This window comes from Phyllobates terribilis, unplaced genomic scaffold, assembly GCF_046119375.1.
Source record: "Phyllobates terribilis strain yellow unplaced genomic scaffold, ASM4611937v1 Scaffold_40__1_contigs__length_11209783, whole genome shotgun sequence".
Lineage (NCBI taxonomy): Eukaryota > Metazoa > Chordata > Amphibia > Anura > Dendrobatidae > Phyllobates > Phyllobates terribilis.
Window position 1 is genome coordinate 5,528,699 of NW_027362800.1, and position 26,646 is coordinate 5,555,344.

The following is a 26,646-nucleotide window of genomic DNA, read 5'->3' on the forward strand; positions in this document are numbered from 1 at the left end:
CCACCTGTAGTTATTTAGGTGAAAGCTCCAAAATGCTTGCCTAATATGTCTGTTTATCCAAAAGGAAGTATAGAGGGAGAGCTAGATAGATAGCATTGCATTACATTACATTACATGGCAATGCAATGCACAGTTGCTGAAGTTGAACCAAAATGAGCTTGTCATCTGGCTTCTGCAACTTTTAACATGAAAAATCCAATGAGGAGAAGAAAAGCAAAGCCAAAGAGTCCATCCCAAAATCCGACAAACAAGCAAAATGAACAAAAAGCATTGAATTCAATTCTTTCTGATTTTAGAAACTGCATTAAAGAAGGGGTGCACCGGTCCTGGAGATACTGCAATACCAGGTCAATGCGTGGAGTGGACAGAGCAAGCTCTTTTTCCATCTCCCTGTTCTAAAAATCCATTTAATATATGGTCCCCAGATAGGGGACGTATCAGATATTAAACTGATAAGAACAGATACTACACTTGATCTTAGCCAAAAGGCCGAGAAGCGATAACCAGAATTGGTTTCCGACTACGGTGCCACCCAAGGATTCTGAAAAGTCCATTTGTGGAGATGGCCACCTGGACTCCCGTTAAGAAGACATGCTGTCAACCTCTAGATCCCTCACATGCCTGCACTTTTCGGCTTGCTGCTGCTGCAATCCACGCGTTTTAGATCTGCATAACTCCACCTCTTTTAGCACAGTACCCTCAACCCCCGGCTGTTCCCACCCGCCTCAACACCGTTGGAAGGGAGGAGAACCAATTAAGGCGGGGGGGGGGGGGGGGTGGAACGAGCAGCTGTCTACCCTTAGCAGGAGGGTTGCTGATTAATTACCTCTCCTGCTGCTGCTGCTGCTGGCTGTCCAGCAGCAGACTGAAGGTGGCTGCTGCTGTGCGCAGGTATATAAAGGCTCAGAGCCTATTATGACACGCGCAGCCAGCGTTCCATTGCCACATTCCGTCTACTGCAGGCGGGATACCTGGATGGCTGAATGTCACTGAGAAGCTCACAGAGACCGCCATAAGCAACAGTTTAAAAGAATGCCACAGACTAATCAACCAAACTTTTTGGGTTGGTTTCTCTTTTATAGTCTGCAGGCATTAAATGAAAGAAGTCAGTGTTCCAGCAGAGGGAGACAACGTTTCAGAAAAGGCATTGTAGCAAACCAAAAAAGAAATTTTAAGCGCAGCAGAGTAACCAGCTCACATACCTGTTAGCTCAGGTGAGTTTAAAAGGCTGCTGTTGATAACAAGGGCATTTGCTAAATAGATGGTGTGTGTGCAACAATATACTGAAAGGTCAATTATATTGTGCAGCTTATCTCACCACCTGTAGTTATTTAGGTGAAAGCTCCAAAATGCTTGCCTAATATGTCTGTTTATCCAAAAGGAAGTATAGAGGGAGAGCTAGATAGATAGCATTGCATTACATTACATTACATGGCAATGCAATGCACAGTTGCTGAAGTTGAACCAAAATGAGCTTGTCATCTGGCTTCTGCAACTTTTAACATGAAAAATCCAATGAGGAGAAGAAAAGCAAAGCCAAAGAGTCCATCCCAAAATCCGACAAACAAGCAAAATGAACAAAAAGCATTGAATTCAATTCTTTCTGATTTTAGAAACTGCATTAAAGAAGGGGTGCACCGGTCCTGGAGATACTGCAATACCAGGTCAATGCGTGGAGTGGACAGAGCAAGCTCTTTTTCCATCTCCCTGTTCTAAAAATCCATTTAATATATGGTCCCCAGATAGGGGACGTATCAGATATTAAACTGATAAGAACAGATCAGGTTTCAACATATTTTATTAAGTGCGTAAAAGATGGTTTACAATCAAAAACAACAACACAAACAGTACATTATTAAAACACAGAATTCCACCCATAAAAACCCCATATACGATTGGCATCCCTTCTCCCAATACATTTGACATCCCTCAAGTAATAAATATACATCTGGCTAAAAGCAATTTTAAGACAATCCTTCACAGAAATAGCATCACGTTTAAAAAGTAAAATATTGCGTGCCTTCCAAAGGGCGTCTTTAAAACAGTTAATCATACACCAACATATACAATACTGTTGAGGGGTCGGACATTTAAAAAGGCCATATAAAACATATTCATGGTTAAAATCTCTTAAACCGCAAGTCCATTTTAAAAGAATCCCAACTTTGTGCCAAAGTTCCTGTGCAAATGGGCAATTCCACATAAGGTGCAAGGTGGTTTCGTCATAAACACATGAGTCTCTGGGGCATTTTGCTCTGGCCACCAGGCCTCTCCTGTGTTGAAACTCTCTGGTGGGGAGGCACTGGTGGACCACCATCCATGCGATGTCCTTATGTCCATTTGCTAAAAATTTTCCGAAGACATTCTTCCAAACTTGCTTCGACCTCTCTTCTGAGAAATTTACTATGGGGGTCACATCTTCATTCCTCCTCAGAAAAGATAAAAGCTTCTTGCGGTCTTTAAAAATGTCCATATTAAAATCACCAAGGCTATAAAATCGAACAGTCTTTTCTAAGATTGCTTGGTGTTTGGGGGGGCATAGTAAAACAGGGGAATTCAACGACAACTTAAACCATCTTTTAAAAATCATCCCACAAGTACATTTTAAAAAATAACTTAGCGCACTATTACCATTAAAATGTTTGAAACAAAAGCAGAAATAATTTAAATACAAATAAATATGTAAATCGGGGACATCCCTTCCGCCGTTCATTTTATTCTTCCTCATTATTTCTCGCCTTAATTTTTCCATTTTGGAGTTCCATAAAAACATACAGATCATCCTAGTCATTTTTTTAATTAAAACATCAGAGGGGGGGTACACCATAGCTATATACAGTATGAGGGGTAACAACACTGATTTTATAATTAAAATTTTCCCCTCCATTGTTAGGGACCTCAAACCCCAAAATGATATTTTCTTTGACATTTTTTCTATGACATTCTCCCAGCTTTGAGTTCCCACATTCTCCTCGTTAAAAACAACTCCAAGAATTTTTACATTGTCTCGTTTTAAAGTGAGCTGCGGGAGTTGGGCGGTGTCCCAGGATCCCAAAGTCAGACATTCAGATTTATTTAAATTAAGTTTAAAACCGGATGCCTGGGAAAAAAAATCAATGCGCAACACCGCCCTCCGGAGGGAAGCAGGGTCCACGCACACAACCGTCACGTCATCCATGTAGCCAAAGACTCTCACATCACTGCCACCTCCGCCAGGAACAGGAACCCCTCTAATCACTTTGTCTTTCCTTATTGCGCTCAGCAGGGGCTCCATGGCGCAGATGAACAGGATGGGCGACAAGGGGCATCCCTGCTTCACTCCGGACTCAAGGGGAACTCCATCTGTTAAAAAGCCATTAAGAGAAATTTGACTAAAACAATTTTTATATAAAATCTTAATACAATTTAAAAGCATATTAGGGATACCCATTCTTTTTAAAACTCTAAAAAGAAATCTATGAGAGACTCTATCGAAAGCTTTTTCAAAATCTAGGGCTAAAAGAGCTACATTTTGACCCCGGTCTCTGGAATACCAAATTACATCCCTTAATACGTTTAAAACCTCTGAAATACTTCTGCCTGGTACACTACAAACCTGCTCAGGCTGGATTAGTTTGGCAATGACATTCCTGAGCCGGTTTGCAACCACCTTAGCAAGTACCTTGTAATCGACGTTTAGGAGAGTTATGGGTCTCCAATTCGCTAGAGCACTGCGATCACCTTTTTTATATATCAAAGACACCACTCCTCTCCTCCACGAAAATGGCAACTGTTCACAAATAAAAACTTCTTTAAAAAGCATAAAAAGGTCCTCTTTTAAAATGTCCCAAAAAGTAAGATAAAACTCTACAGGTAGTCCGTCACACCCAGGTGCTTTACCCTTAGAGAAACTTTTAAAAACATAAAATAATTCCTCTAAAACAATATCGCGTTCTAAAAACTCCTGGTCTGTAAAATTTAACTTAAAATCGAGATCATTAAGAGCATCAGATAAAAAGGACTCATCTATACACTTTTTACTAAAAAGAGGCTTATAAAAGTTAAAAGTAGCATTCAACATTCCCTGCATAGATGTTTCACCCTCTAGATTTGTGATCACTTCTCTTTTATCCATGACTTTTTTGAAGAAGAAGCGAGAGCACTTCTCCCCCTCCTCCAAGTGCTGCACTCTAGAGTTAAAAATAATCTCTTTCCCCTTTGTGTCTATGCAGTTCTGAATTTCAGTTTTTAGGCTAGCAATATCATCTCCCACCTCCACCCCTAGCTCTTTGAATTTAAAAAGTGTTTGTAGTTTGGTGTTAAGATCACTAAAACATCTTTTTTTCTCTCTAGCTTTACGTCTCCCTGCTTTTATAAAAAACATTCTGACTTTTTTTTTCAAATTTTCCCACCAGGTTACCATAGGGGCATCAGAAGGTTTTTGTCGCCGCCAGGCTTGATAGGCTTTACCAAAGTCTTGTCGAATCAGAGGGTCCTCCAGCAGGTAAGTACTTAGACGCCAGAGGCCCCTGTTGACCCTCTGTTCATCCCGGTATTCTAGGTGCACCTCCAAGCCCTTATGGTCAGAAAATATATTTGATGTTAAAACACATTTTACAGGGTTAAAATCATCTGATAGGAAAATAAAATCGATCCTGGAGGACACCCCTCTTCCGGACCACGTATAACCAGGGTCCGTCGGCAGGAGTGACCTCCACGCATCGCATAATTTAAAATCAGTTATAAAATCTTTCAATAGATGACATGACTTATACAATTTGCGTAAAGGGTCACCCCCCGCTCGTTGTTCACTAGCACAAAGACAATTAAAATCACCCCCTACGATCAGGGGAGATGACCCAGTACAGTACAATGGCAATATCCCAAATAAATTAATTCTCTCTTGCTTATCAGGGGAAGCATAAACATTCATTACACATAGGGTAAAACCATTAAATTTAAAATGCACTAAAACCACTCTGCCTGGTACTATTTCTGTGACAGTATTTATAGCAATATTTCTCCCACGACAGAGGAAGCCCACCCCCGCTGACTTGTTGTCATTGGAGCCAGACCAGATGGAGGGCCCCAGTCTCCAATCTGTCTTGATGTCATTATAATTTAGTGCATGTTGTATCCCGCATTCCTGTAATAAACATATGTCAAAGTCAGTGGTTTCTAAGTACTTAAATAGAGCAGCCCTACGAACTGGGCTCTTTAATGACCTCACATTCAGTGAGACAAGTCTTAATGTGGGCATTCATAGGTCAGGGTGGTGGATCTTCCATGAGGACACCTGACTCAAAGCCCTGTATGCCAAATTGCTCCAGGACATCCGGGCTAGAGGACCCAAATGACTCGATATTCTGTGAGCCGGCGGTTGCCCCCTCGTAGGTCACGGTTCCCAGCCACATTCCAGGAGACGCTGGGGCTTCGACATTCCGTCTCTTTTTCGGGGCAGACTCCACTAGGTCACTGGTGCAGTCCTCCTCTTCCTCCACCTCCTCCAGGGGGAGAGACTGGTCCATCAGGATAAGATCACCAACACAGATTCCCTGATGTTCGCCACCTAGAAGCAAAGCCCCCTCATCTGGCTGGCTAATCACCCTGGAAGATCCTGAGGCCATCGCTGCGTGGTCCCCTGTAGCCAACCGCACAGGGGCACCACCCTCCAGCCCAACAGGATCGGTATCGGGAACCATCGACACGGAGGATACCCTCCCAGAAGGAGGACCCCTCCGTTCCGGTCCATGCGAGGTCCGCCCATCGTTAAGGGACTTCGATGCAGTGGCCGCCCCAGAGGGGCCTCCGGCTCCCTGCTCCATCCCAACCTTCTCGCCCTTCGAACCGCCCTCCGACGCCGGCCCGCCAGTGAAGACCGGCGGGCGCATCGGCTCAGCTGCAGAAGATGCAGCTTCTGCGTAAGTCCTGGTCCTGGTCCTGTTGGGGCATCCTCGGAACATGTGCCCCGCCTCACCACAAAGATTGCATTTCCTCCCAGCGGGACAGTCCTTCATTAAATGTCCGTAACAGCTGCAATTATTGCAGCGGTCTACTTTCCTGCCCGTGCAGGACGTTTGGGTATGACCCATTTGTCCACAGTTCCTGCAACATACCGGCATTCCAGGGTAAAATAAGTAGCCTCTGCTCTTACCGATCACAAATGTTGAGGGAGGGTGTAGCATTCCTCCCACTCCGCTTGGGTCCCTCTTTAGACGGGCCATGTACCTCCTCTTGCCGCACCAGAAGCCTACCGCGTTCTTCACAGTGCCCAGGTATCTCAGATCATCACAATAACGGATAAGGTAGGTCGAGATGTCTGCAGCCTCCACAAAGGGGTTCGGGAAATGCACCACGATAGGGATCTCGTCATAGGCATACAAGAGACAAAAGGTTAGTCCATCCAATTCATCTAAGTAGTTTTTCTCATTTACCTTTTGTACGAGTTGGTGACAGCAGCCCTGGCTCTTGAAGGTGATGGTGTAAGTCCCCTTGTACTCATTGTCCTGGAAGCAGAATATGTCTTCCCGCCGAAACTCCAGAACTCCAAGCAGAATCCTATGGCAGATGTAGTCCAAGTTCTTCTCCGTCCTCGATCCTGCTCCAACTTCAATCCTCACGGTGTTCCGCATCCGGGCATCACCCGATGAATATGTGAGCGTTGCCGGCATCCTTCACTCAGGAACGTACCGACTCTTCTCTCTGAAAGGCGCAAGCCTTCATGGGATCCCTTCCCGTTGCTCCCTCCGAAGAGGAACGATCCCCCCAGGCCGAGAGAAAGGGTACCAAGAGCACCTCACAGGCAAGACCACACAGGTAAACCTGATAGATCGTGCCAAAAGGCCGAGAAGCGATAACCAGAATTGGTTTCCGACTACGGTGCCACCCAAGGATTCTGAAAAGTCCATTTGTGGAGATGGCCACCTGGACTCCCGTTAAGAAGACATGCTGTCAACCTCTAGATCCCTCACATGCCTGCACTTTTCGGCTTGCTGCTGCTGCAATCCACGCGTTTTAGATCTGCATAACTCCACCTCTTTTAGCACAGTACCCTCAACCCCCGGCTGTTCCCACCCGCCTCAACACCGTTGGAAGGGAGGAGAACCAATTAAGGCGGGGGGGGGGGGGGAACGAGCAGCTGTCTACCCTTAGCAGGAGGGTTGCTGATTAATTACCTCTCCTGCTGCTGCTGCTGCTGGCTGTCCAGCAGCAGACTGAAGGTGGCTGCTGCTGTGCGCAGGTATATAAAGGCTCAGAGCCTATTATGACACGCGCAGCCAGTGTTCCATTGCCACATTCCGTCTACTGCAGGCGGGATACCTGGATGGCTGAATGTCACTGAGAAGCTCACAGAGACCGCCATAAGCAACAGTTTAAAAGAATGCCACAGACTAATCAACCAAACTTTTTGGGTTGGTTTCTCTTTTATAGTCTGCAGGCATTAAATGAAAGAAGTCAGTGTTCCAGCAGAGGGAGACAACGTTTCAGAAAAGGCATTGTAGCAAACCAAAAAAGAAATTTTAAGCGCAGCAGAGTAACCAGCTCACATACCTGTTAGCTCAGGTGAGTTTAAAAGGCTGCTGTTGATAACAAGGGCATTTGCTAAATAGATGGTGTGTGTGCAACAATATACTGAAAGGTCAATTATATTGTGCAGCTTATCTCACCACCTGTAGTTATTTAGGTGAAAGCTCCAAAATGCTTGCCTAATATGTCTGTTTATCCAAAAGGAAGTATAGAGGGAGAGCTAGATAGATAGCATTGCATTACATTACATTACATGGCAATGCAATGCACAGTTGCTGAAGTTGAACCAAAATGAGATTGTCATCTGGCTTCTGCAACTTTTAACATGAAAAATCCAATGAGGAGAAGAAAAGCAAAGCCAAAGAGTCCATCCCAAAATCCGACAAACAAGCAAAATGAACAAAAAGCATTGAATTCAATTCTTTCTGATTTTAGAAACTGCATTAAAGAAGGGGTGCACCGGTCCTGGAGATACTGCAATACCAGGTCAATGCGTGGAGTGGACAGAGCAAGCTCTTTTTCCATCTCCCTGTTCTAAAAATCCATTTAATATATGGTCCCCACATAGGGGACGTATCAGATATTAAACTGATAAGAACAGATACTACACTTGATCTTAGCCAAAAGGCCGAGAAGCGATAACCAGAATTGGTTTCCGACTACGGTGCCACCCAAGGATTCTGAAAAGTCCATTTGTGGAGATGGCCACCTGGACTCCCGTTAAGAAGACATGCTGTCAACCTCTAGATCCCTCACATGCCTGCACTTTTCGGCTTGCTGCTGCTGCAATCCACGCGTTTTAGATCTGCATAACTCCACCTCTTTTAGCACAGTACCCTCAACCCCCGGCTGTTCCCACCCGCCTCAACACCGTTGGAAGGGAGGAGAACCAATTAAGGCGGGGGGGGGGGGTGGAACGAGCAGCTGTCTACCCTTAGCAGGAGGGTTGCTGATTAATTACCTCTCCTGCTGCTGCTGCTGCTGGCTGTCCAGCAGCAGACTGAAGGTGGCTGCTGCTGTGCGCAGGTATATAAAGGCTCAGAGCCTATTATGACACGCGCAGCCAGCGTTCCATTGCCACATTCCGTCTACTGCAGGCGGGATACCTGGATGGCTGAATGTCACTGAGAAGCTCACAGAGACCGCCATAAGCAACAGTTTAAAAGAATGCCACAGACTAATCAACCAAACTTTTTGGGTTGGTTTCTCTTTTATAGTCTGCAGGCATTAAATGAAAGAAGTCAGTGTTCCAGCAGAGGGAGACAACGTTTCAGAAAAGGCATTGTAGCAAACCAAAAAAGAAATTTTAAGCGCAGCAGAGTAACCAGCTCACATACCTGTTAGCTCAGGTGAGTTTAAAAGGCTGCTGTTGATAACAAGGGCATTTGCTAAATAGATGGTGTGTGTGCAATAATATACTGAAAGGTCAATTATATTGTGCAGCTTATCTCACCACCTGTAGTTATTTAGGTGAAAGCTCCAAAATGCTTGCCTAATATGTCTGTTTATCCAAAAGGAAGTATAGAGGGAGAGCTAGATAGATAGCATTGCATTACATTACATTACATGGCAATGCAATGCACAGTTGTTGAAGTTGAACCAAAATGAGCTTGTCATCTGGCTTCTGCAACTTTTAACATGAAAAATCCAATGAGGAGAAGAAAAGCAAAGCCAAAGAGTCCATCCCAAAATCCGACAAACAAGCAAAATGAACAAAAAGCATTGAATTCAATTCTTTCTGATTTTAGAAACTGCATTAAAGAAGGGGTGCACCGGTCCTGGAGATACTGCAATACCAGGTCAATGCGTGGAGTGGACAGAGCAAGCTCTTTTTCCATCTCCCTGTTCTAAAAATCCATTTAATATATGGTCCCCAGATAGGGGACGTATCAGATATTAAACTGATAAGAACAGATACTACACTTGATCTTAGCCAAAAGGCCGAGAAGCGATAACCAGAATTGGTTTCCGACTACGGTGCCACCCAAGGATTCTGAAAAGTCCATTTGTGGAGATGGCCACCTGGACTCCCGTTAAGAAGACATGCTGTCAACCTCTAGATCCCTCACATGCCTGCACTTTTCGGCTTGCTGCTGCTGCAATCCACGCGTTTTAGATCTGCATAACTCCACCTCTTTTAGCACAGTACCCTCAACCCCCGGCTGTTCCCACCCGCCTCAACACCGTTGGAAGGGAGGAGAACCAATTAAGGCGGGGGGGGGGGGGGTGGAGCGAGCAGCTGTCTACCCTTAGCAGGAGGGTTGCTGATTAATTACCTCTCCTGCTGCTGCTGCTGCTGGCTGTCCAGCAGCAGACTGAAGGTGGCTGCTGCTGTGCGCAGGTATATAAAGGCTCAGAGCCTATTATGACACGCGCAGCCAGCGTTCCATTGCCACATTCCGTCTACTGCAGGCGGGATACCTGGATGGCTGAATGTCACTGAGAAGCTCACAGAGACCGCCATAAGCAACAGTTTAAAAGAATGCCACAGACTAATCAACCAAACTTTTTGGGTTGGTTTCTCTTTTATAGTCTGCAGGCATTAAATGAAAGAAGTCAGTGTTCCAGCAGAGGGAGACAACGTTTCAGAAAAGGCATTGTAGCAAACCAAAAAATAAATTTTAAGCGCAGCAGAGTAACCAGCTCACATACCTGTTAGCTCAGGTGAGTTTAAAAGGCTGCTGTTGATAACAAGGGCATTTGCTAAATAGATGGTGTGTGTGCAACAATATACTGAAAGGTCAATTATATTGTGCAGCTTATCTCACCACCTGTAGTTATTTAGGTGAAAGCTCCAAAATGCTTGCCTAATATGTCTGTTTATCCAAAAGGAAGTATAGAGGGAGAGCTAGATAGATAGCATTGCATTACATTACATTACATGGCAATGCAATGCACAGTTGCTGAAGTTGAACCAAAATGAGCTTGTCATCTGGCTTCTGCAACTTTTAACATGAAAAATCCAATGAGGAGAAGAAAAGCAAAGCCAAAGAGTCCATCCCAAAATCCGACAAACAAGCAAAATGAACAAAAAGCATTGAATTCAATTCTTTCTGATTTTAGAAACTGCATTAAAGAAGGGGTGCACCGGTCCTGGAGATACTGCAATACCAGGTCAATGCGTGGAGTGGACAGAGCAAGCTCTTTTTCCATCTCCCTGTTCTAAAAATCCATTTAATATATGGTCCCCAGATAGGGGACGTATCAGATATTAAACTGATAAGAACAGATACTACACTTGATCTTAGCCAAAAGGCCGAGAAGCGATAACCAGAATTGGTTTCCGACTACGGTGCCACCCAAGGATTCTGAAAAGTCCATTTGTGGAGATGGCCACCTGGACTCCCGTTAAGAAGACATGCTGTCAACCTCTAGATCCCTCACATGCCTGCACTTTTCGGCTTGCTGCTGCTGCAATCCACGCGTTTTAGATCTGCATAACTCCACCTCTTTTAGCACAGTACCCTCAACCCCCGGCTGTTCCCACCCGCCTCAACACCGTTGGAAGGGAGGAGAACCAATTAAGGCGGGGGGGGGGGTGGAACGAGCAGCTGTCTACCCTTAGCAGGAGGGTTGCTGATTAATTACCTCTCCTGCTGCTGCTGCTGCTGGCTGTCCAGCAGCAGACTGAAGGTGGCTGCTGCTGTGCGCAGGTATATAAAGGCTCAGAGCCTATTATGACACGCGCAGCCAGCGTTCCATTGCCACATTCCGTCTACTGCAGGCGGGATACCTGGATGGCTGAATGTCACTGAGAAGCTCACAGAGACCGCCATAAGCAACAGTTTAAAAGAATGCCACAGACTAATCAACCAAACTTTTTGGGTTGGTTTCTCTTTTATAGTCTGCAGGCATTAAATGAAAGAAGTCAGTGTTCCAGCAGAGGGAGACAACGTTTCAGAAAAGGCATTGTAGCAAACCAAAAAAGAAATTTTAAGCGCAGCAGAGTAACCAGCTCACATACCTGTTAGCTCAGGTGAGTTTAAAAGGCTGCTGTTGATAACAAGGGCATTTGCTAAATAGATGGTGTGTGTGCAACAATATACTGAAAGGTCAATTATATTGTGCAGCTTATCTCACCACCTGTAGTTATTTAGGTGAAAGCTCCAAAATGCTTGCCTAATATGTCTGTTTATCCAAAAGGAAGTATAGAGCGAGAGCTAGATAGATAGCATTGCATTACATTACATTACATGGCAATGCAATGCACAGTTGCTGAAGTTGAACCAAAATGAGCTTGTCATCTGGCTTCTGCAACTTTTAACATGAAAAATCCAATGAGGAGAAGAAAAGCAAAGCCAAAGAGTCCATCCCAAAATCCGACAAACAAGCAAAATGAACAAAAAGCATTGAATTCAATTCTTTCTGATTTTAGAAACTGCATTAAAGAAGGGGTGAACCGGTCCTGGAGATACTGCAATACCAGGTCAATGCGTGGAGTGGACAGAGCAAGCTCTTTTTCCATCTCCCTGTTCTAAAAATCCATTTAATATATGGTCCCCAGATAGGGGACGTATCAGATATTAAACTGATAAGAACAGATACTACACTTGATCTTAGCCAAAAGGCCGAGAAGCGATAACCAGAATTGGTTTCCGACTACGGTGCCACCCAAGGATTCTGAAAAGTCCATTTGTGGAGATGGCCACCTGGACTCCCGTTAAGAAGACATGCTGTCAACCTCTAGATCCCTCACATGCCTGCACTTTTCGGCTTGCTGCTGCTGCAATCCACGCGTTTTAGATCTGCATAACTCCACCTCTTTTAGCACAGTACCCTCAACCCCCGGCTGTTCCCACCCGCCTCAACACCGTTGGAAGGGAGGAGAACCAATTAAGGCGGGGGGGGGGGGTGGAACGAGCAGCTGTCTACCCTTAGCAGGAGGGTTGCTGATTAATTACCTCTCCTGCTGCTGCTGCTGCTGGCTGTCCAGCAGCAGACTGAAGGTGGCTGCTGCTGTGCGCAGGTATATAAAGGCTCAGAGCCTATTATGACACGCGCAGCCAGCGTTCCATTGCCACATTCCGTCTACTGCAGGCGGGATACCTGGATGGCTGAATGTCACTGAGAAGCTCACAGAGACCGCCATAAGCAACAGTTTAAAAGAATGCCACAGACTAATCAACCAAACTTTTTGGGTTGGTTTCTCTTTTATAGTCTGCAGGCATTAAATGAAAGAAGTCAGTGTTCCAGCAGAGGGAGACAACGTTTCAGAAAAGGCATTGTAGCAAACCAAAAAAGAAATTTTAAGCGCAGCAGAGTAACCAGCTCACATACCTGTTAGCTCAGGTGAGTTTAAAAGGCTGCTGTTGATAACAAGGGCATTTGCTAAATAGATGGTGTGTGTGCAACAATATACTGAAAGGTCAATTATATTGTGCAGCTTATCTCACCACCTGTAGTTATTTAGGTGAAAGCTCCAAAATGCTTGCCTAATATGTCTGTTTATCCAAAAGGAAGTATAGAGGGAGAGCTAGATAGATAGCATTGCATTACATTACATTACATGGCAATGCAATGCACAGTTGCTGAAGTTGAACCAAAATGAGCTTGTCATCTGGCTTCTGCAACTTTTAACATGAAAAATCCAATGAGGAGAAGAAAAGCAAAGCCAAAGAGTCCATCCCAAAATCCGACAAACAAGCAAAATGAACAAAAAGCATTGAATTCAATTCTTTCTGATTTTAGAAACTGCATTAAAGAAGGGGTGCACCGGTCCTGGAGATACTGCAATACCAGGTCAATGCGTGGAGTGGACAGAGCAAGCTCTTTTTCCATCTCCCTGTTCTAAAAATCCATTTAATATATGGTCCCCAGATAGGGGACGTATCAGATATTAAACTGATAAGAACAGATACTACACTTGATCTTAGCCAAAAGGCCGAGAAGCGATAACCAGAATTGGTTTCCGACTACGGTGCCACCCAAGGATTCTGAAAAGTCCATTTGTGGAGATGGCCACCTGGACTCCCGTTAAGAAGACATGCTGTCAACCTCTAGATCCCTCACATGCCTGCACTTTTCGGCTTGCTGCTGCTGCAATCCACGCGTTTTAGATCTGCATAACTCCACCTCTTTTAGCACAGTACCCTCAACCCCCGGCTGTTCCCACCCGCCTCAACACCGTTGGAAGGGAGGAGAACCAATTAAGGCGGGGGGGGGGGGGGTGGAGCGAGCAGCTGTCTACCCTTAGCAGGAGGGTTGCTGATTAATTACCTCTCCTGCTGCTGCTGCTGCTGGCTGTCCAGCAGCAGACTGAAGGTGGCTGCTGCTGTGCGCAGGTATATAAAGGCTCAGAGCCTATTATGACACGCGCAGCCAGCGTTCCATTGCCACATTCCGTCTACTGCAGGCGGGATACCTGGATGGCTGAATGTCACTGAGAAGCTCACAGAGACCGCCATAAGCAACAGTTTAAAAGAATGCCACAGACTAATCAACCAAACTTTTTGGGTTGGTTTCTCTTTTATAGTCTGCAGGCATTAAATGAAAGAAGTCAGTGTTCCAGCAGAGGGAGACAACGTTTCAGAAAAGGCATTGTAGCAAACCAAAAAAGAAATTTTAAGCGCAGCAGAGTAACCAGCTCACATACCTGTTAGCTCAGGTGAGTTTAAAAGGCTGCTGTTGATAACAAGGGCATTTGCTAAATAGATGGTGTGTGTGCAACAATATACTGAAAGGTCAATTATATTGTGCAGCTTATCTCACCACCTGTAGTTATTTAGGTGAAAGCTCCAAAATGCTTGCCTAATATGTCTGTTTATCCAAAAGGAAGTATAGAGGGAGAGCTAGATAGATAGCATTGCATTACATTACATTACATGGCAATGCAATGCACAGTTGCTGAAGTTGAACCAAAATGAGCTTGTCATCTGGCTTCTGCAACTTTTAACATGAAAAATCCAATGAGGAGAAGAAAAGCAAAGCCAAAGAGTCCATCCCAAAATCCGACAAACAAGCAAAATGAACAAAAAGCATTGAATTCAATTCTTTCTGATTTTAGAAACTGCATTAAAGAAGGGGTGCACCGGTCCTGGAGATACTGCAATACCAGGTCAATGCGTGGAGTGGACAGAGCAAGCTCTTTTTCCATCTCCCTGTTCTAAAAATCCATTTAATATATGGTCCCCAGATAGGGGACGTATCAGATATTAAACTGATAAGAACAGATACTACACTTGATCTTAGCCAAAAGGCCGAGAAGCGATAACCAGAATTGGTTTCCGACTACGGTGCCACCCAAGGATTCTGAAAAGTCCATTTGTGGAGATGGCCACCTGGACTCCCGTTAAGAAGACATGCTGTCAACCTCTAGATCCCTCACATGCCTGCACTTTTCGGCTTGCTGCTGCTGCAATCCACGCGTTTTAGATCTGCATAACTCCACCTCTTTTAGCACAGTACCCTCAACCCCCGGCTGTTCCCACCCGCCTCAACACCGTTGGAAGGGAGGAGAACCAATTAAGGCGGGGGGGGGGGGTGGAACGAGCAGCTGTCTACCCTTAGCAGGAGGGTTGCTGATTAATTACCTCTCCTGCTGCTGCTGCTGCTGGCTGTCCAGCAGCAGACTGAAGGTGGCTGCTGCTGTGCGCAGGTATATAAAGGCTCAGAGCCTATTATGACACGCGCAGCCAGCGTTCCATTGCCACATTCCGTCTACTGCAGGCGGGATACCTGGATGGCTGAATGTCACTGAGAAGCTCACAGAGACCGCCATAAGCAACAGTTTAAAAGAATGCCACAGACTAATCAACCAAACTTTTTGGGTTGGTTTCTCTTTTATAGTCTGCAGGCATTAAATGAAAGAAGTCAGTGTTCCAGCAGAGGGAGACAACGTTTCAGAAAAGGCATTGTAGCAAACCAAAAAAGAAATTTTAAGCGCAGCAGAGTAACCAGCTCACATACCTGTTAGCTCAGGTGAGTTTAAAAGGCTGCTGTTGATAACAAGGGCATTTGCTAAATAGATGGTGTGTGTGCAACAATATACTGAAAGGTCAATTATATTGTGCAGCTTATCTCACCACCTGTAGTTATTTAGGTGAAAGCTCCAAAATGCTTGCCTAATATGTCTGTTTATCCAAAAGGAAGTATAGAGCGAGAGCTAGATAGATAGCATTGCATTACATTACATTACATGGCAATGCAATGCACAGTTGCTGAAGTTGAACCAAAATGAGCTTGTCATCTGGCTTCTGCAACTTTTAACATGAAAAATCCAATGAGGAGAAGAAAAGCAAAGCCAAAGAGTCCATCCCAAAATCCGACAAACAAGCAAAATGAACAAAAAGCATTGAATTCAATTCTTTCTGATTTTAGAAACTGCATTAAAGAAGGGGTGAACCGGTCCTGGAGATACTGCAATACCAGGTCAATGCGTGGAGTGGACAGAGCAAGCTCTTTTTCCATCTCCCTGTTCTAAAAATCCATTTAATATATGGTCCCCAGATAGGGGACGTATCAGATATTAAACTGATAAGAACAGATACTACACTTGATCTTAGCCAAAAGGCCGAGAAGCGATAACCAGAATTGGTTTCCGACTACGGTGCCACCCAAGGATTCTGAAAAGTCCATTTGTGGAGATGGCCACCTGGACTCCCGTTAAGAAGACATGCTGTCAACCTCTAGATCCCTCACATGCCTGCACTTTTCGGCTTGCTGCTGCTGCAATCCACGCGTTTTAGATCTGCATAACTCCACCTCTTTTAGCACAGTACCCTCAACCCCCGGCTGTTCCCACCCGCCTCAACACCGTTGGAAGGGAGGAGAACCAATTAAGGCGGGGGGGGGGGGGTGGAACGAGCAGCTGTCTACCCTTAGCAGGAGGGTTGCTGATTAATTACCTCTCCTGCTGCTGCTGCTGCTGGCTGTCCAGCAGCAGACTGAAGGTGGCTGCTGCTGTGCGCAGGTATATAAAGGCTCAGAGCCTATTATGACACGCGCAGCCAGCGTTCCATTGCCACATTCCGTCTACTGCAGGCGGGATACCTGGATGGCTGAATGTCACTGAGAAGCTCACAGAGACCGCCATAAGCAACAGTTTAAAAGAATGCCACAGACTAATCAACCAAACTTTTTGGGTTGGTTTCTCTTTTATAGTCTGCAGGCATTAAATGAAAGAAGTCAGTGTTCCAGCAGAGGGAGACAACGTTTCAGAAAAGGCATTGTAGCAAACCAAAAAAGAAATTTTAAGCGCAGCAGAGTAACCAGCTCACATACCTGTTAGCTCAGGTGAGTTTAAAAGGCTGCTGTTGATAACAAGGGCATTTGCTAAATAGATGGTGTGTGTGCAACAATATACTGAAAGGTCAATTATATTGTGCAGCTTATCTCACCACCTGTAGTTATTTAGGTGAAAGCTCCAAAATGCTTGCCTAATATGTCTGTTTATCCAAAAGGAAGTATAGAGGGAGAGCTAGATAGATAGCATTGCATTACATTACATTACATGGCAATGCAATGCACAGTTGCTGAAGTTGAACCAAAATGAGCTTGTCATCTGGCTTCTGCAACTTTTAACATGAAAAATCCAATGAGGAGAAGAAAAGCAAAGCCAAAGAGTCCATCCCAAAATCCGACAAACAAGCAAAATGAACAAAAAGCATTGAATTCAATTCTTTCTGATTTTAGAAACTGCATTAAAGAAGGGGTGCACCGGTCCTGGAGATACTGCAATACCAGGTCAATGCGTGGAGTGGACAGAGCAAGCTCTTTTTCCATCTCCCTGTTCTAAAAATCCATTTAATATATGGTCCCCAGATAGGGGACGTATCAGATATTAAACTGATAAGAACAGATACTACACTTGATCTTAGCCAAAAGGCCGAGAAGCGATAACCAGAATTGGTTTCCGACTACGGTGCCACCCAAGGATTCTGAAAAGTCCATTTGTGGAGATGGCCACCTGGACTCCCGTTAAGAAGACATGCTGTCAACCTCTAGATCCCTCACATGCCTGCACTTTTCGGCTTGCTGCTGCTGCAATCCACGCGTTTTAGATCTGCATAACTCCACCTCTTTTAGCACAGTACCCTCAACCCCCGGCTGTTCCCACCCGCCTCAACACCGTTGGAAGGGAGGAGAACCAATTAAGGCGGGGGGGGGGTGGAACGAGCAGCTGTCTACCCTTAGCAGGAGGGTTGCTGATTAATTACCTCTCCTGCTGCTGCTGCTGCTGGCTGTCCAGCAGCAGACTGAAGGTGGCTGCTGCTGTGCGCAGGTATATAAAGGCTCAGAGCCTATTATGACACGCGCAGCCAGCGTTCCATTGCCACATTCCGTCTACTGCAGGCGGGATACCTGGATGGCTGAATGTCACTGAGAAGCTCACAGAGACCGCCATAAGCAACAGTTTAAAAGAATGCCACAGACTAATCAACCAAACTTTTTGGGTTGGTTTCTCTTTTATAGTCTGCAGGCATTAAATGAAAGAAGTCAGTGTTCCAGCAGAGGGAGACAACGTTTCAGAAAAGGCATTGTAGCAAACCAAAAAAGAAATTTTAAGCGCAGCAGAGTAACCAGCTCACATACCTGTTAGCTCAGGTGAGTTTAAAAGGCTGCTGTTGATAACAAGGGCATTTGCTAAATAGATGGTGTGTGTGCAACAATATACTGAAAGGTCAATTATATTGTGCAGCTTATCTCACCACCTGTAGTTATTTAGGTGAAAGCTCCAAAATGCTTGCCTAATATGTCTGTTTATCCAAAAGGAAGTATAGAGGGAGAGCTAGATAGATAGCATTGCATTACATTACATTACATGGCAATGCAATGCACAGTTGCTGAAGTTGAACCAAAATGAGCTTGTCATCTGGCTTCTGCAACTTTTAACATGAAAAATCCAATGAGGAGAAGAAAAGCAAAGCCAAAGAGTCCATCCCAAAATCCGACAAACAAGCAAAATGAACAAAAAGCATTGAATTCAATTCTTTCTGATTTTAGAAACTGCATTAAAGAAGGGGTGCACCGGTCCTGGAGATACTGCAATACCAGGTCAATGCATGGAGTGGACAGAGCAAGCTCTTTTTCCATCTCCCTGTTCTAAAAATCCATTTAATATATGGTCCCCAGATAGAGGACGTATCAGATATTAAACTGGTAAGAACAGATACTACACTTGATCTTAGCCAAAAGGCCGAGAAGCGATAACCAGAATTGGTTTCCGACTACGGTGCCACCCAAGGATTCTGAAAAGTCCATTTGTGGAGATGGCCACCTGGACTCCCGTTAAGAAGACATGCTGTCAACCTCTAGATCCCTCACATGCCTGCACTTTTCGGCTTGCTGCTGCTGCAATCCACGCGTTTTAGATCTGCATAACTCCACCTCTTTTAGCACAGTACCCTCAACCCCCGGCTGTTCCCACCCGCCTCAACACCGTTGGAAGGGAGGAGAACCAATTAAGGCGGGGGGGGGGGTGGAACGAGCAGCTGTCTACCCTTAGCAGGAGGGTTGCTGATTAATTACCTCTCCTGCTGCTGCTGCTGGCTGTCCAGCAGCAGACTGAAGGTGGCTGCTGCTGTGCGCAGGTATATAAAGGCTCAGAGCCTATTATGACACGCGCAGCCAGCGTTCCATTGCCACATTCCGTCTACTGCAGGCGGGATACCTGGATGGCTGAATGTCACTGAGAAGCTCACAGAGACCGCCATAAGCAACAGTTTAAAAGAATGCCACAGACTAATCAACCAAACTTTTTGGGTTGGTTTCTCTTTTATAGTCTGCAGGCATTAAATGAAAGAAGTCAGTGTTCCAGCAGAGGGAGACAACGTTTCAGAAAAGGCATTGTAGCAAACCAAAAAAGAAATTTTAAGCGCAGCAGAGTAACCAGCTCACATACCTGTTAGCTCAGGTGAGTTTAAAAGGCTGCTGTTGATAACAAGGGCATTTGCTAAATAGATGGTGTGTGTGCAACAATATAATGAAAGGTCAATTATATTGTGCAGCTTATCTCACCACCTGTAGTTATTTAGGTGAAAGCTCCAAAATGCTTGCCTAATATGTCTGTTTATCCAAAAGGAAGTATAGAGGGAGAGCTAGATAGATAGCATTGCATTACATTACATTACATGGCAATGCAATGCACAGTTGCTGAAGTTGAACCAAAATGAGCTTGTCATCTGGCTTCTGCAACTTTTAACATGAAAAATCCAATGAGGAGAAGAAAAGCAAAGCCAAAGAGTCCATCCCAAAATCCGACAAACAAGCAAAATGAACAAAAAGCATTGAATTCAATTCTTTCTGATTTTAGAAACTGCATTAAAGAAGGGGTGCACCGGTCCTGGAGATACTGCAATACCAGGTCAATGCGTGGAGTGGACAGAGCAAGCTCTTTTTCCATCTCCCTGTTCTAAAAATCCATTTAATATATGGTCCCCAGATAGGGGACGTATCAGATATTAAACTGATAAGAACAGATACTACACTTGATCTTAGCCAAAAGGCCGAGAAGCGATAACCAGAATTGGTTTCCGACTACGGTGCCACCCAAGGATTCTGAAAAGTCCATTTGTGGAGATGGCCACCTGGACTCCCGTTAAGAAGACATGCTGTCAACCTCTAGATCCCTCACATGCCTGCACTTTTCGGCTTGCTGCTGCTGCAATCCACGCGTTTTAGATCTGCATAACTCCACCTCTTTTAGCACAGTACCCTCAACCCCCGGCTGTTCCCACCCGCCTCAACACCGTTGGAAGGGAGGAGAACCAATTAAGGCGGGGGGGGGGGGTGGAACGAGCAGCTGTCTACCCTTAGCAGGAGGGTTGCTGATTAATTACCTCTCCTGCTGCTGCTGCTGCTGGCTGTCCAGCAGCAGACTGAAGGTGGCTGCTGCTGTGCGCAGGTATATAAAGGCTCAGAGCCTATTATGACACGCGCAGCCAGCGTTCCATTGCCACATTCCGTCTACTGCAGGCGGGATACCTGGATGGCTGAATGTCACTGAGAAGCTCACAGAGACCGCCATAAGCAACAGTTTAAAAGAATGCCACAGACTAATCAACCAAACTTTTTGGGTTGGTTTCTCTTTTATAGTCTGCAGGCATTAAATGAAAGAAGTCAGTGTTCCAGCAGAGGGAGACAACGTTTCAGAAAAGGCATTGTAGCAAACCAAAAAAGAAATTTTAAGCGCAGCAGAGTAACCAGCTCACATACCTGTTAGCTCAGGTGAGTTTAAAAGGCTGCTGTTGATAACAAGGGCATTTGCTAAATAGATGGTGTGTGTGCAACAATATACTGAAAGGTCAATTATATTGTGCAGCTTATCTCACCACCTGTAGTTATTTAGGTGAAAGCTCCAAAATGCTTGCCTAATATGTCTGTTTATCCAAAAGGAAGTATAGAGGGAGAGCTAGATAGATAGCATTGCATTACATTACATTACATGGCAATGCAATGCACAGTTGCTGAAGTTGAACCAAAATGAGCTTGTCATCTGGCTTCTGCAACTTTTAACATGAAAAATCCAATGAGGAGAAGAAAAGCAAAGCCAAAGAGTCCATCCCAAAATCCGACAAACAAGCAAAATGAACAAAAAGCATTGAATTCAATTCTTTCTGATTTTAGAAACTGCATTAAAGAAGGGGTGCACCGGTCCTGGAGATACTGCAATACCAGGTCAATGCATGGAGTGGACAGAGCAAGCTCTTTTTCCATCTCCCTGTTCTAAAAATCCATTTAATATATGGTCCCCAGATAGAGGACGTATCAGATATTAAACTGGTAAGAACAGATACTACACTTGATCTTAGCCAAAAGGCCGAGAAGCGATAACCAGAATTGGTTTCCGACTACGGTGCCACCCAAGGATTCTGAAAAGTCCATTTGTGGAGATGGCCACCTGGACTCCCGTTAAGAAGACATGCTGTCAACCTCTAGATCCCTCACATGCCTGCACTTTTCGGCTTGCTGCTGCTGCAATCCACGCGTTTTAGATCTGCATAACTCCACCTCTTTTAGCACAGTACCCTCAACCCCCGGCTGTTCCCACCCGCCTCAACACCGTTGGAAGGGAGGAGAACCAATTAAGGCGGGGGGGGGGGTGGAACGAGCAGCTGTCTACCCTTAGCAGGAGGGTTGCTGATTAATTACCTCTCCTGCTGCTGCTGCTGGCTGTCCAGCAGCAGACTGAAGGTGGCTACTGCTGTGCGCAGGTATATAAAGGCTCAGAGCCTATTATGACACGCGCAGCCAGCGTTCCATTGCCACATTCCGTCTACTGCAGGCGGGATACCTGGATGGCTGAATGTCACTGAGAAGCTCACAGAGACCGCCATAAGCAACAGTTTAAAAGAATGCCACAGACTAATCAACCAAACTTTTTGGGTTGGTTTCTCTTTTATAGTCTGCAGGCATTAAATGAAAGAAGTCAGTGTTCCAGCAGAGGGAGACAACGTTTCAGAAAAGGCATTGTAGCAAACCAAAAAATAAATTTTAAGCGCAGCAGAGTAACCAGCTCACATACCTGTTAGCTCAGGTGAGTTTAAAAGGCTGCTGTTGATAACAAGGGCATTTGCTAAATAGATGGTGTGTGTGCAACAATATACTGAAAGGTCAATTATATTGTGCAGCTTATCTCACCACCTGTAGTTATTTAGGTGAAAGCTCCAAAATGCTTGCCTAATATGTCTGTTTATCCAAAAGGAAGTATAGAGGGAGAGCTAGATAGATAGCATTGCATTACATTACATTACATGGCAATGCAATGCACAGTTGCTGAAGTTGAACCAAAATGAGCTTGTCATCTGGCTTCTGCAACTTTTAACATGAAAAATCCAATGAGGAGAAGAAAAGCAAAGCCAAAGAGTCCTTCCCAAAATCCGACAAACAAGCAAAATGAACAAAAAGCATTGAATTCAATTCTTTCTGATTTTAGAAACTGCATTAAAGAAGGGGTGCACCGGTCCTGGAGATTCTGCAATACCAGGTCAATGCGTGGAGTGGACAGAGCAAGCTCTTTTTCCATCTCCCTGTTCTAAAAATCCATTTAATATATGGTCCCCAGATAGGGGACGTATCAGATATTAAACTGATAAGAACAGATACTACACTTGATCTTAGCCAAAAGGCCGAGAAGCGATAACCAGAATTGGTTTCCGACTACGGTGCCACCCAAGGATTCTGAAAAGTCCATTTGTGGAGATGGCCACCTGGACTCCCGTTAAGAAGACATGCTGTCAACCTCTAGATCCCTCACATGCCTGCACTTTTCGGCTTGCTGCTGCTGCAATCCACGCGTTTTAGATCTGCATAACTCCACCTCTTTTAGCACAGTACCCTCAACCCCCGGCTGTTCCCACCCGCCTCAACACCGTTGGAAGGGAGGAGAACCAATTAAGGCGGGGGGGGGGGGTGGAACGAGCAGCTGTCTACCCTTAGCAGGAGGGTTGCTGATTAATTACCTCTCCTGCTGCTGCTGCTGCTGGCTGTCCAGCAGCAGACTGAAGGTGGCTGCTGCTGTGCGCAGGTATATAAAGGCTCAGAGCCTATTATGACACGCGCAGCCAGCGTTCCATTGCCACATTCCGTCTACTGCAGGCGGGATACCTGGATGGCTGAATGTCACTGAGAAGCTCACAGAGACCGCCATAAGCAACAGTTTAAAAGAATGCCACAGACTAATCAACCAAACTTTTTGGGTTGGTTTCTCTTTTATAGTCTGCAGGCATTAAATGAAAGAAGTCAGTGTTCCAGCAGAGGGAGACAACGTTTCAGAAAAGGCATTGTAGCAAACCAAAAAAGAAATTTTAAGCGCAGCAGAGTAACCAGCTCACATACCTGTTAGCTCAGGTGAGTTTAAAAGGCTGCTGTTGATAACAAGGGCATTTGCTAAATAGATGGTGTGTGTGCAACAATATACTGAAAGGTCAATTATATTGTGCAGCTTATCTCACCACCTGTAGTTATTTAGGTGAAAGCTCCAAAATGCTTGCCTAATATGTCTGTTTATCCAAAAGGAAGTATAGAGGGAGAGCTAGATAGATAGCATTGCATTACATTACATTACATGGCAATGCAATGCACAGTTGCTGAAGTTGAACCAAAATGAGCTTGTCATCTGGCTTCTGCAACTTTTAACATGAAAAATCCAATGAGGAGAAGAAAAGCAAAGCCAAAGAGTCCATCCCAAAATCCGACAAACAAGCAAAATGAACAAAAAGCATTGAATTCAATTCTTTCTGATTTTAGAAACTGCATTAAAGAAGGGGTGCACCGGTCCTGGAGATACTGCAATACCAGGTCAATGCATGGAGTGGACAGAGCAAGCTCTTTTTCCATCTCCCTGTTCTAAAAATCCATTTAATATATGGTCCCCAGATAGAGGACGTATCAGATATTAAACTGGTAAGAACAGATACTACACTTGATCTTAGCCAAAAGGCCGAGAAGCGATAACCAGAATTGGTTTCCGACTACGGTGCCACCCAAGGATTCTGAAAAGTCCATTTGTGGAGATGGCCACCTGGACTCCCGTTAAGAAGACATGCTGTCAACCTCTAGATCCCTCACATGCCTGCACTTTTCGGCTTGCTGCTGCTGCAATCCACGCGTTTTAGATCTGCATAACTCCACCTCTTTTAGCACAGTACCCTCAACCCCCGGCTGTTCCCACCCGCCTCAACACCGTTGGAAGGGAGGAGAACCAATTAAGGCGGGGGGGGGGGTGGAACGAGCAGCTGTCTACCCTTAGCAGGAGGGTTGCTGATTAATTACCTCTCCTGCTGCTGCTGCTGGCTGTCCAGCAGCAGACTGAAGGTGGCTACTGCTGTGCGCAGGTATATAAAGGCTCAGAGCCTATTATGACACGCGCAGCCAGCGTTCCATTGCCACATTCCGTCTACTGCAGGCGGGATACCTGGATGGCTGAATGTCACTGAGAAGCTCACAGAGACCGCCATAAGCAACAGTTTAAAAGAATGCCACAGACTAATCAACCAAACTTTTTGGGTTGGTTTCTCTTTTATAGTCTGCAGGCATTAAATGAAAGAAGTCAGTGTTCCAGCAGAGGGAGACAACGTTTCAGAAAAGGCATTGTAGCAAACCAAAAAATAAATTTTAAGCGCAGCAGAGTAACCAGCTCACATACCTGTTAGCTCAGGTGAGTTTAAAAGGCTGCTGTTGATAACAAGGGCATTTGCTAAATAGATGGTGTGTGTGCAACAATATACTGAAAGGTCAATTATATTGTGCAGCTTATCTCACCACCTGTAGTTATTTAGGTGAAAGCTCCAAAATGCTTGCCTAATATGTCTGTTTATCCAAAAGGAAGTATAGAGGGAGAGCTAGATAGATAGCATTGCATTACATTACATTACATGGCAATGCAATGCACAGTTGCTGAAGTTGAACCAAAATGAGCTTGTCATCTGGCTTCTGCAACTTTTAACATGAAAAATCCAATGAGGAGAAGAAAAGCAAAGCCAAAGAGTCCTTCCCAAAATCCGACAAACAAGCAAAATGAACAAAAAGCATTGAATTCAATTCTTTCTGATTTTAGAAACTGCATTAAAGAAGGGGTGCACCGGTCCTGGAGATTCTGCAATACCAGGTCAATGCGTGGAGTGGACAGAGCAAGCTCTTTTTCCATCTCCCTGTTCTAAAAATCCATTTAATATATGGTCCCCAGATAGGGGACGTATCAGATATTAAACTGATAAGAACAGATACTACACTTGATCTTAGCCAAAAGGCCGAGAAGCGATAACCAGAATTGGTTTCCGACTACGGTGCCACCCAAGGATTCTGAAAAGTCCATTTGTGGAGATGGCCACCTGGACTCCCGTTAAGAAGACATGCTGTCAACCTCTAGATCCCTCACATGCCTGCACTTTTCGGCTTGCTGCTGCTGCAATCCACGCGTTTTAGATCTGCATAACTCCACCTCTTTTAGCACAGTACCCTCAACCCCCGGCTGTTCCCACCCGCCTCAACACCGTTGGAAGGGAGGAGAACCAATTAAGGCGGGGGGGGGGGGTGGAACGAGCAGCTGTCTACCCTTAGCAGGAGGGTTGCTGATTAATTACCTCTCCTGCTGCTGCTGCTGCTGGCTGTCCAGCAGCAGACTGAAGGTGGCTGCTGCTGTGCGCAGGTATATAAAGGCTCAGAGCCTATTATGACACGCGCAGCCAGCGTTCCATTGCCACATTCCGTCTACTGCAGGCGGGATACCTGGATGGCTGAATGTCACTGAGAAGCTCACAGAGACCGCCATAAGCAACAGTTTAAAAGAATGCCACAGACTAATCAACCAAACTTTTTGGGTTGGTTTCTCTTTTATAGTCTGCAGGCATTAAATGAAAGAAGTCAGTGTTCCAGCAGAGGGAGACAACGTTTCAGAAAAGGCATTGTAGCAAACCAAAAAAGAAATTTTAAGCGCAGCAGAGTAACCAGCTCACATACCTGTTAGCTCAGGTGAGTTTAAAAGGCTGCTGTTGATAACAAGGGCATTTGCTAAATAGATGGTGTGTGTGCAACAATATACTGAAAGGTCAATTATATTGTGAAGCTTATCTCACCACCTGTAGTTATTTAGGTGAAAGCTCCAAAATGCTTGCCTAATATGTCTGTTTATCCAAAAGGAAGTATAGAGGGAGAGCTAGATAGATAGCATTGCATTACATTACATTACATGGCAATGCAATGCACAGTTGCTGAAGTTGAACCAAAATGAGCTTGTCATCTGGCTTCTGCAACTTTTAACATGAAAAATCCAATGAGGAGAAGAAAAGCAAAGCCAAAGAGTCCATCCCAAAATCCGACAAACAAGCAAAATGAACAAAAAGCATTGAATTCAATTCTTTCTGATTTTAGAAACTGCATTAAAGAAGGGGTGCACCGGTCCTGGAGATACTGCAATACCAGGTCAATGCGTGGAGTGGACAGAGCAAGCTCTTTTTCCATCTCCCTGTTCTAAAAATCCATTTAATATATGGTCCCCAGATAGGGGACGTATCAGATATTAAACTGATAAGAACAGATACTACACTTGATCTTAGCCAAAAGGCCGAGAAGCGATAACCAGAATTGGTTTCCGACTACGGTGCCACCCAAGGATTCTGAAAAGTCCATTTGTGGAGATGGCCACCTGGACTCCCGTTAAGAAGACATGCTGTCAACCTCTAGATCCCTCACATGCCTGCACTT

At 45.0% G+C, this 26,646-nt stretch overlaps 17 non-coding genes across 17 annotated transcripts; all 17 read right to left on the reverse strand.

Annotated features, from left to right (window-relative positions):
* Nucleotides 1-310: 310 nt before the first annotated feature.
* Nucleotides 311-501, reverse strand: LOC141188012 (U2 spliceosomal RNA). The gene has a single exon (XR_012262144.1). It is a non-coding gene; the product is annotated as a U2 spliceosomal RNA (small nuclear RNA).
* Nucleotides 502-1,627: 1,126 nt separating this feature from the next.
* LOC141185827 (U2 spliceosomal RNA) lies at nt 1,628-1,817 on the reverse strand. The gene has a single exon (XR_012260434.1). It is a non-coding gene; the product is annotated as a U2 spliceosomal RNA (small nuclear RNA).
* A 6,138-nt stretch (nt 1,818-7,955) lies between these two features.
* LOC141191405 (U2 spliceosomal RNA) lies at nt 7,956-8,146 on the reverse strand. The gene has a single exon (XR_012265401.1). It is a non-coding gene; the product is annotated as a U2 spliceosomal RNA (small nuclear RNA).
* Nucleotides 8,147-9,268: 1,122 nt separating this feature from the next.
* LOC141188015 (U2 spliceosomal RNA) lies at nt 9,269-9,459 on the reverse strand. The gene has a single exon (XR_012262146.1). It is a non-coding gene; the product is annotated as a U2 spliceosomal RNA (small nuclear RNA).
* Nucleotides 9,460-10,583: 1,124 nt separating this feature from the next.
* Nucleotides 10,584-10,774, reverse strand: LOC141188016 (U2 spliceosomal RNA). Its single transcript, XR_012262147.1, has one exon. It is a non-coding gene; the product is annotated as a U2 spliceosomal RNA (small nuclear RNA).
* A 1,121-nt stretch (nt 10,775-11,895) lies between these two features.
* LOC141185107 (U2 spliceosomal RNA) lies at nt 11,896-12,086 on the reverse strand. Its single transcript, XR_012259800.1, has one exon. It is a non-coding gene; the product is annotated as a U2 spliceosomal RNA (small nuclear RNA).
* A 1,122-nt stretch (nt 12,087-13,208) lies between these two features.
* Nucleotides 13,209-13,399, reverse strand: LOC141188017 (U2 spliceosomal RNA). Its single transcript, XR_012262148.1, has one exon. It is a non-coding gene; the product is annotated as a U2 spliceosomal RNA (small nuclear RNA).
* A 1,124-nt stretch (nt 13,400-14,523) lies between these two features.
* LOC141188018 (U2 spliceosomal RNA) lies at nt 14,524-14,714 on the reverse strand. Its single transcript, XR_012262149.1, has one exon. It is a non-coding gene; the product is annotated as a U2 spliceosomal RNA (small nuclear RNA).
* A 1,122-nt stretch (nt 14,715-15,836) lies between these two features.
* On the reverse strand, nt 15,837-16,027 carry LOC141185108 (U2 spliceosomal RNA). The gene has a single exon (XR_012259801.1). It is a non-coding gene; the product is annotated as a U2 spliceosomal RNA (small nuclear RNA).
* A 1,123-nt stretch (nt 16,028-17,150) lies between these two features.
* On the reverse strand, nt 17,151-17,341 carry LOC141188019 (U2 spliceosomal RNA). The gene has a single exon (XR_012262150.1). It is a non-coding gene; the product is annotated as a U2 spliceosomal RNA (small nuclear RNA).
* Nucleotides 17,342-18,461: 1,120 nt separating this feature from the next.
* LOC141185416 (U2 spliceosomal RNA) lies at nt 18,462-18,652 on the reverse strand. The gene has a single exon (XR_012260081.1). It is a non-coding gene; the product is annotated as a U2 spliceosomal RNA (small nuclear RNA).
* Nucleotides 18,653-19,770: 1,118 nt separating this feature from the next.
* On the reverse strand, nt 19,771-19,961 carry LOC141188020 (U2 spliceosomal RNA). Its single transcript, XR_012262151.1, has one exon. It is a non-coding gene; the product is annotated as a U2 spliceosomal RNA (small nuclear RNA).
* A 1,122-nt stretch (nt 19,962-21,083) lies between these two features.
* Nucleotides 21,084-21,274, reverse strand: LOC141185418 (U2 spliceosomal RNA). Its single transcript, XR_012260083.1, has one exon. It is a non-coding gene; the product is annotated as a U2 spliceosomal RNA (small nuclear RNA).
* A 1,118-nt stretch (nt 21,275-22,392) lies between these two features.
* LOC141184460 (U2 spliceosomal RNA) lies at nt 22,393-22,583 on the reverse strand. The gene has a single exon (XR_012259213.1). It is a non-coding gene; the product is annotated as a U2 spliceosomal RNA (small nuclear RNA).
* Nucleotides 22,584-23,705: 1,122 nt separating this feature from the next.
* Nucleotides 23,706-23,896, reverse strand: LOC141185419 (U2 spliceosomal RNA). The gene has a single exon (XR_012260084.1). It is a non-coding gene; the product is annotated as a U2 spliceosomal RNA (small nuclear RNA).
* Nucleotides 23,897-25,014: 1,118 nt separating this feature from the next.
* On the reverse strand, nt 25,015-25,205 carry LOC141184461 (U2 spliceosomal RNA). Its single transcript, XR_012259214.1, has one exon. It is a non-coding gene; the product is annotated as a U2 spliceosomal RNA (small nuclear RNA).
* Nucleotides 25,206-26,327: 1,122 nt separating this feature from the next.
* LOC141188021 (U2 spliceosomal RNA) lies at nt 26,328-26,518 on the reverse strand. Its single transcript, XR_012262152.1, has one exon. It is a non-coding gene; the product is annotated as a U2 spliceosomal RNA (small nuclear RNA).
* Between the last annotated feature and the right edge of the window lie 128 nt (nt 26,519-26,646).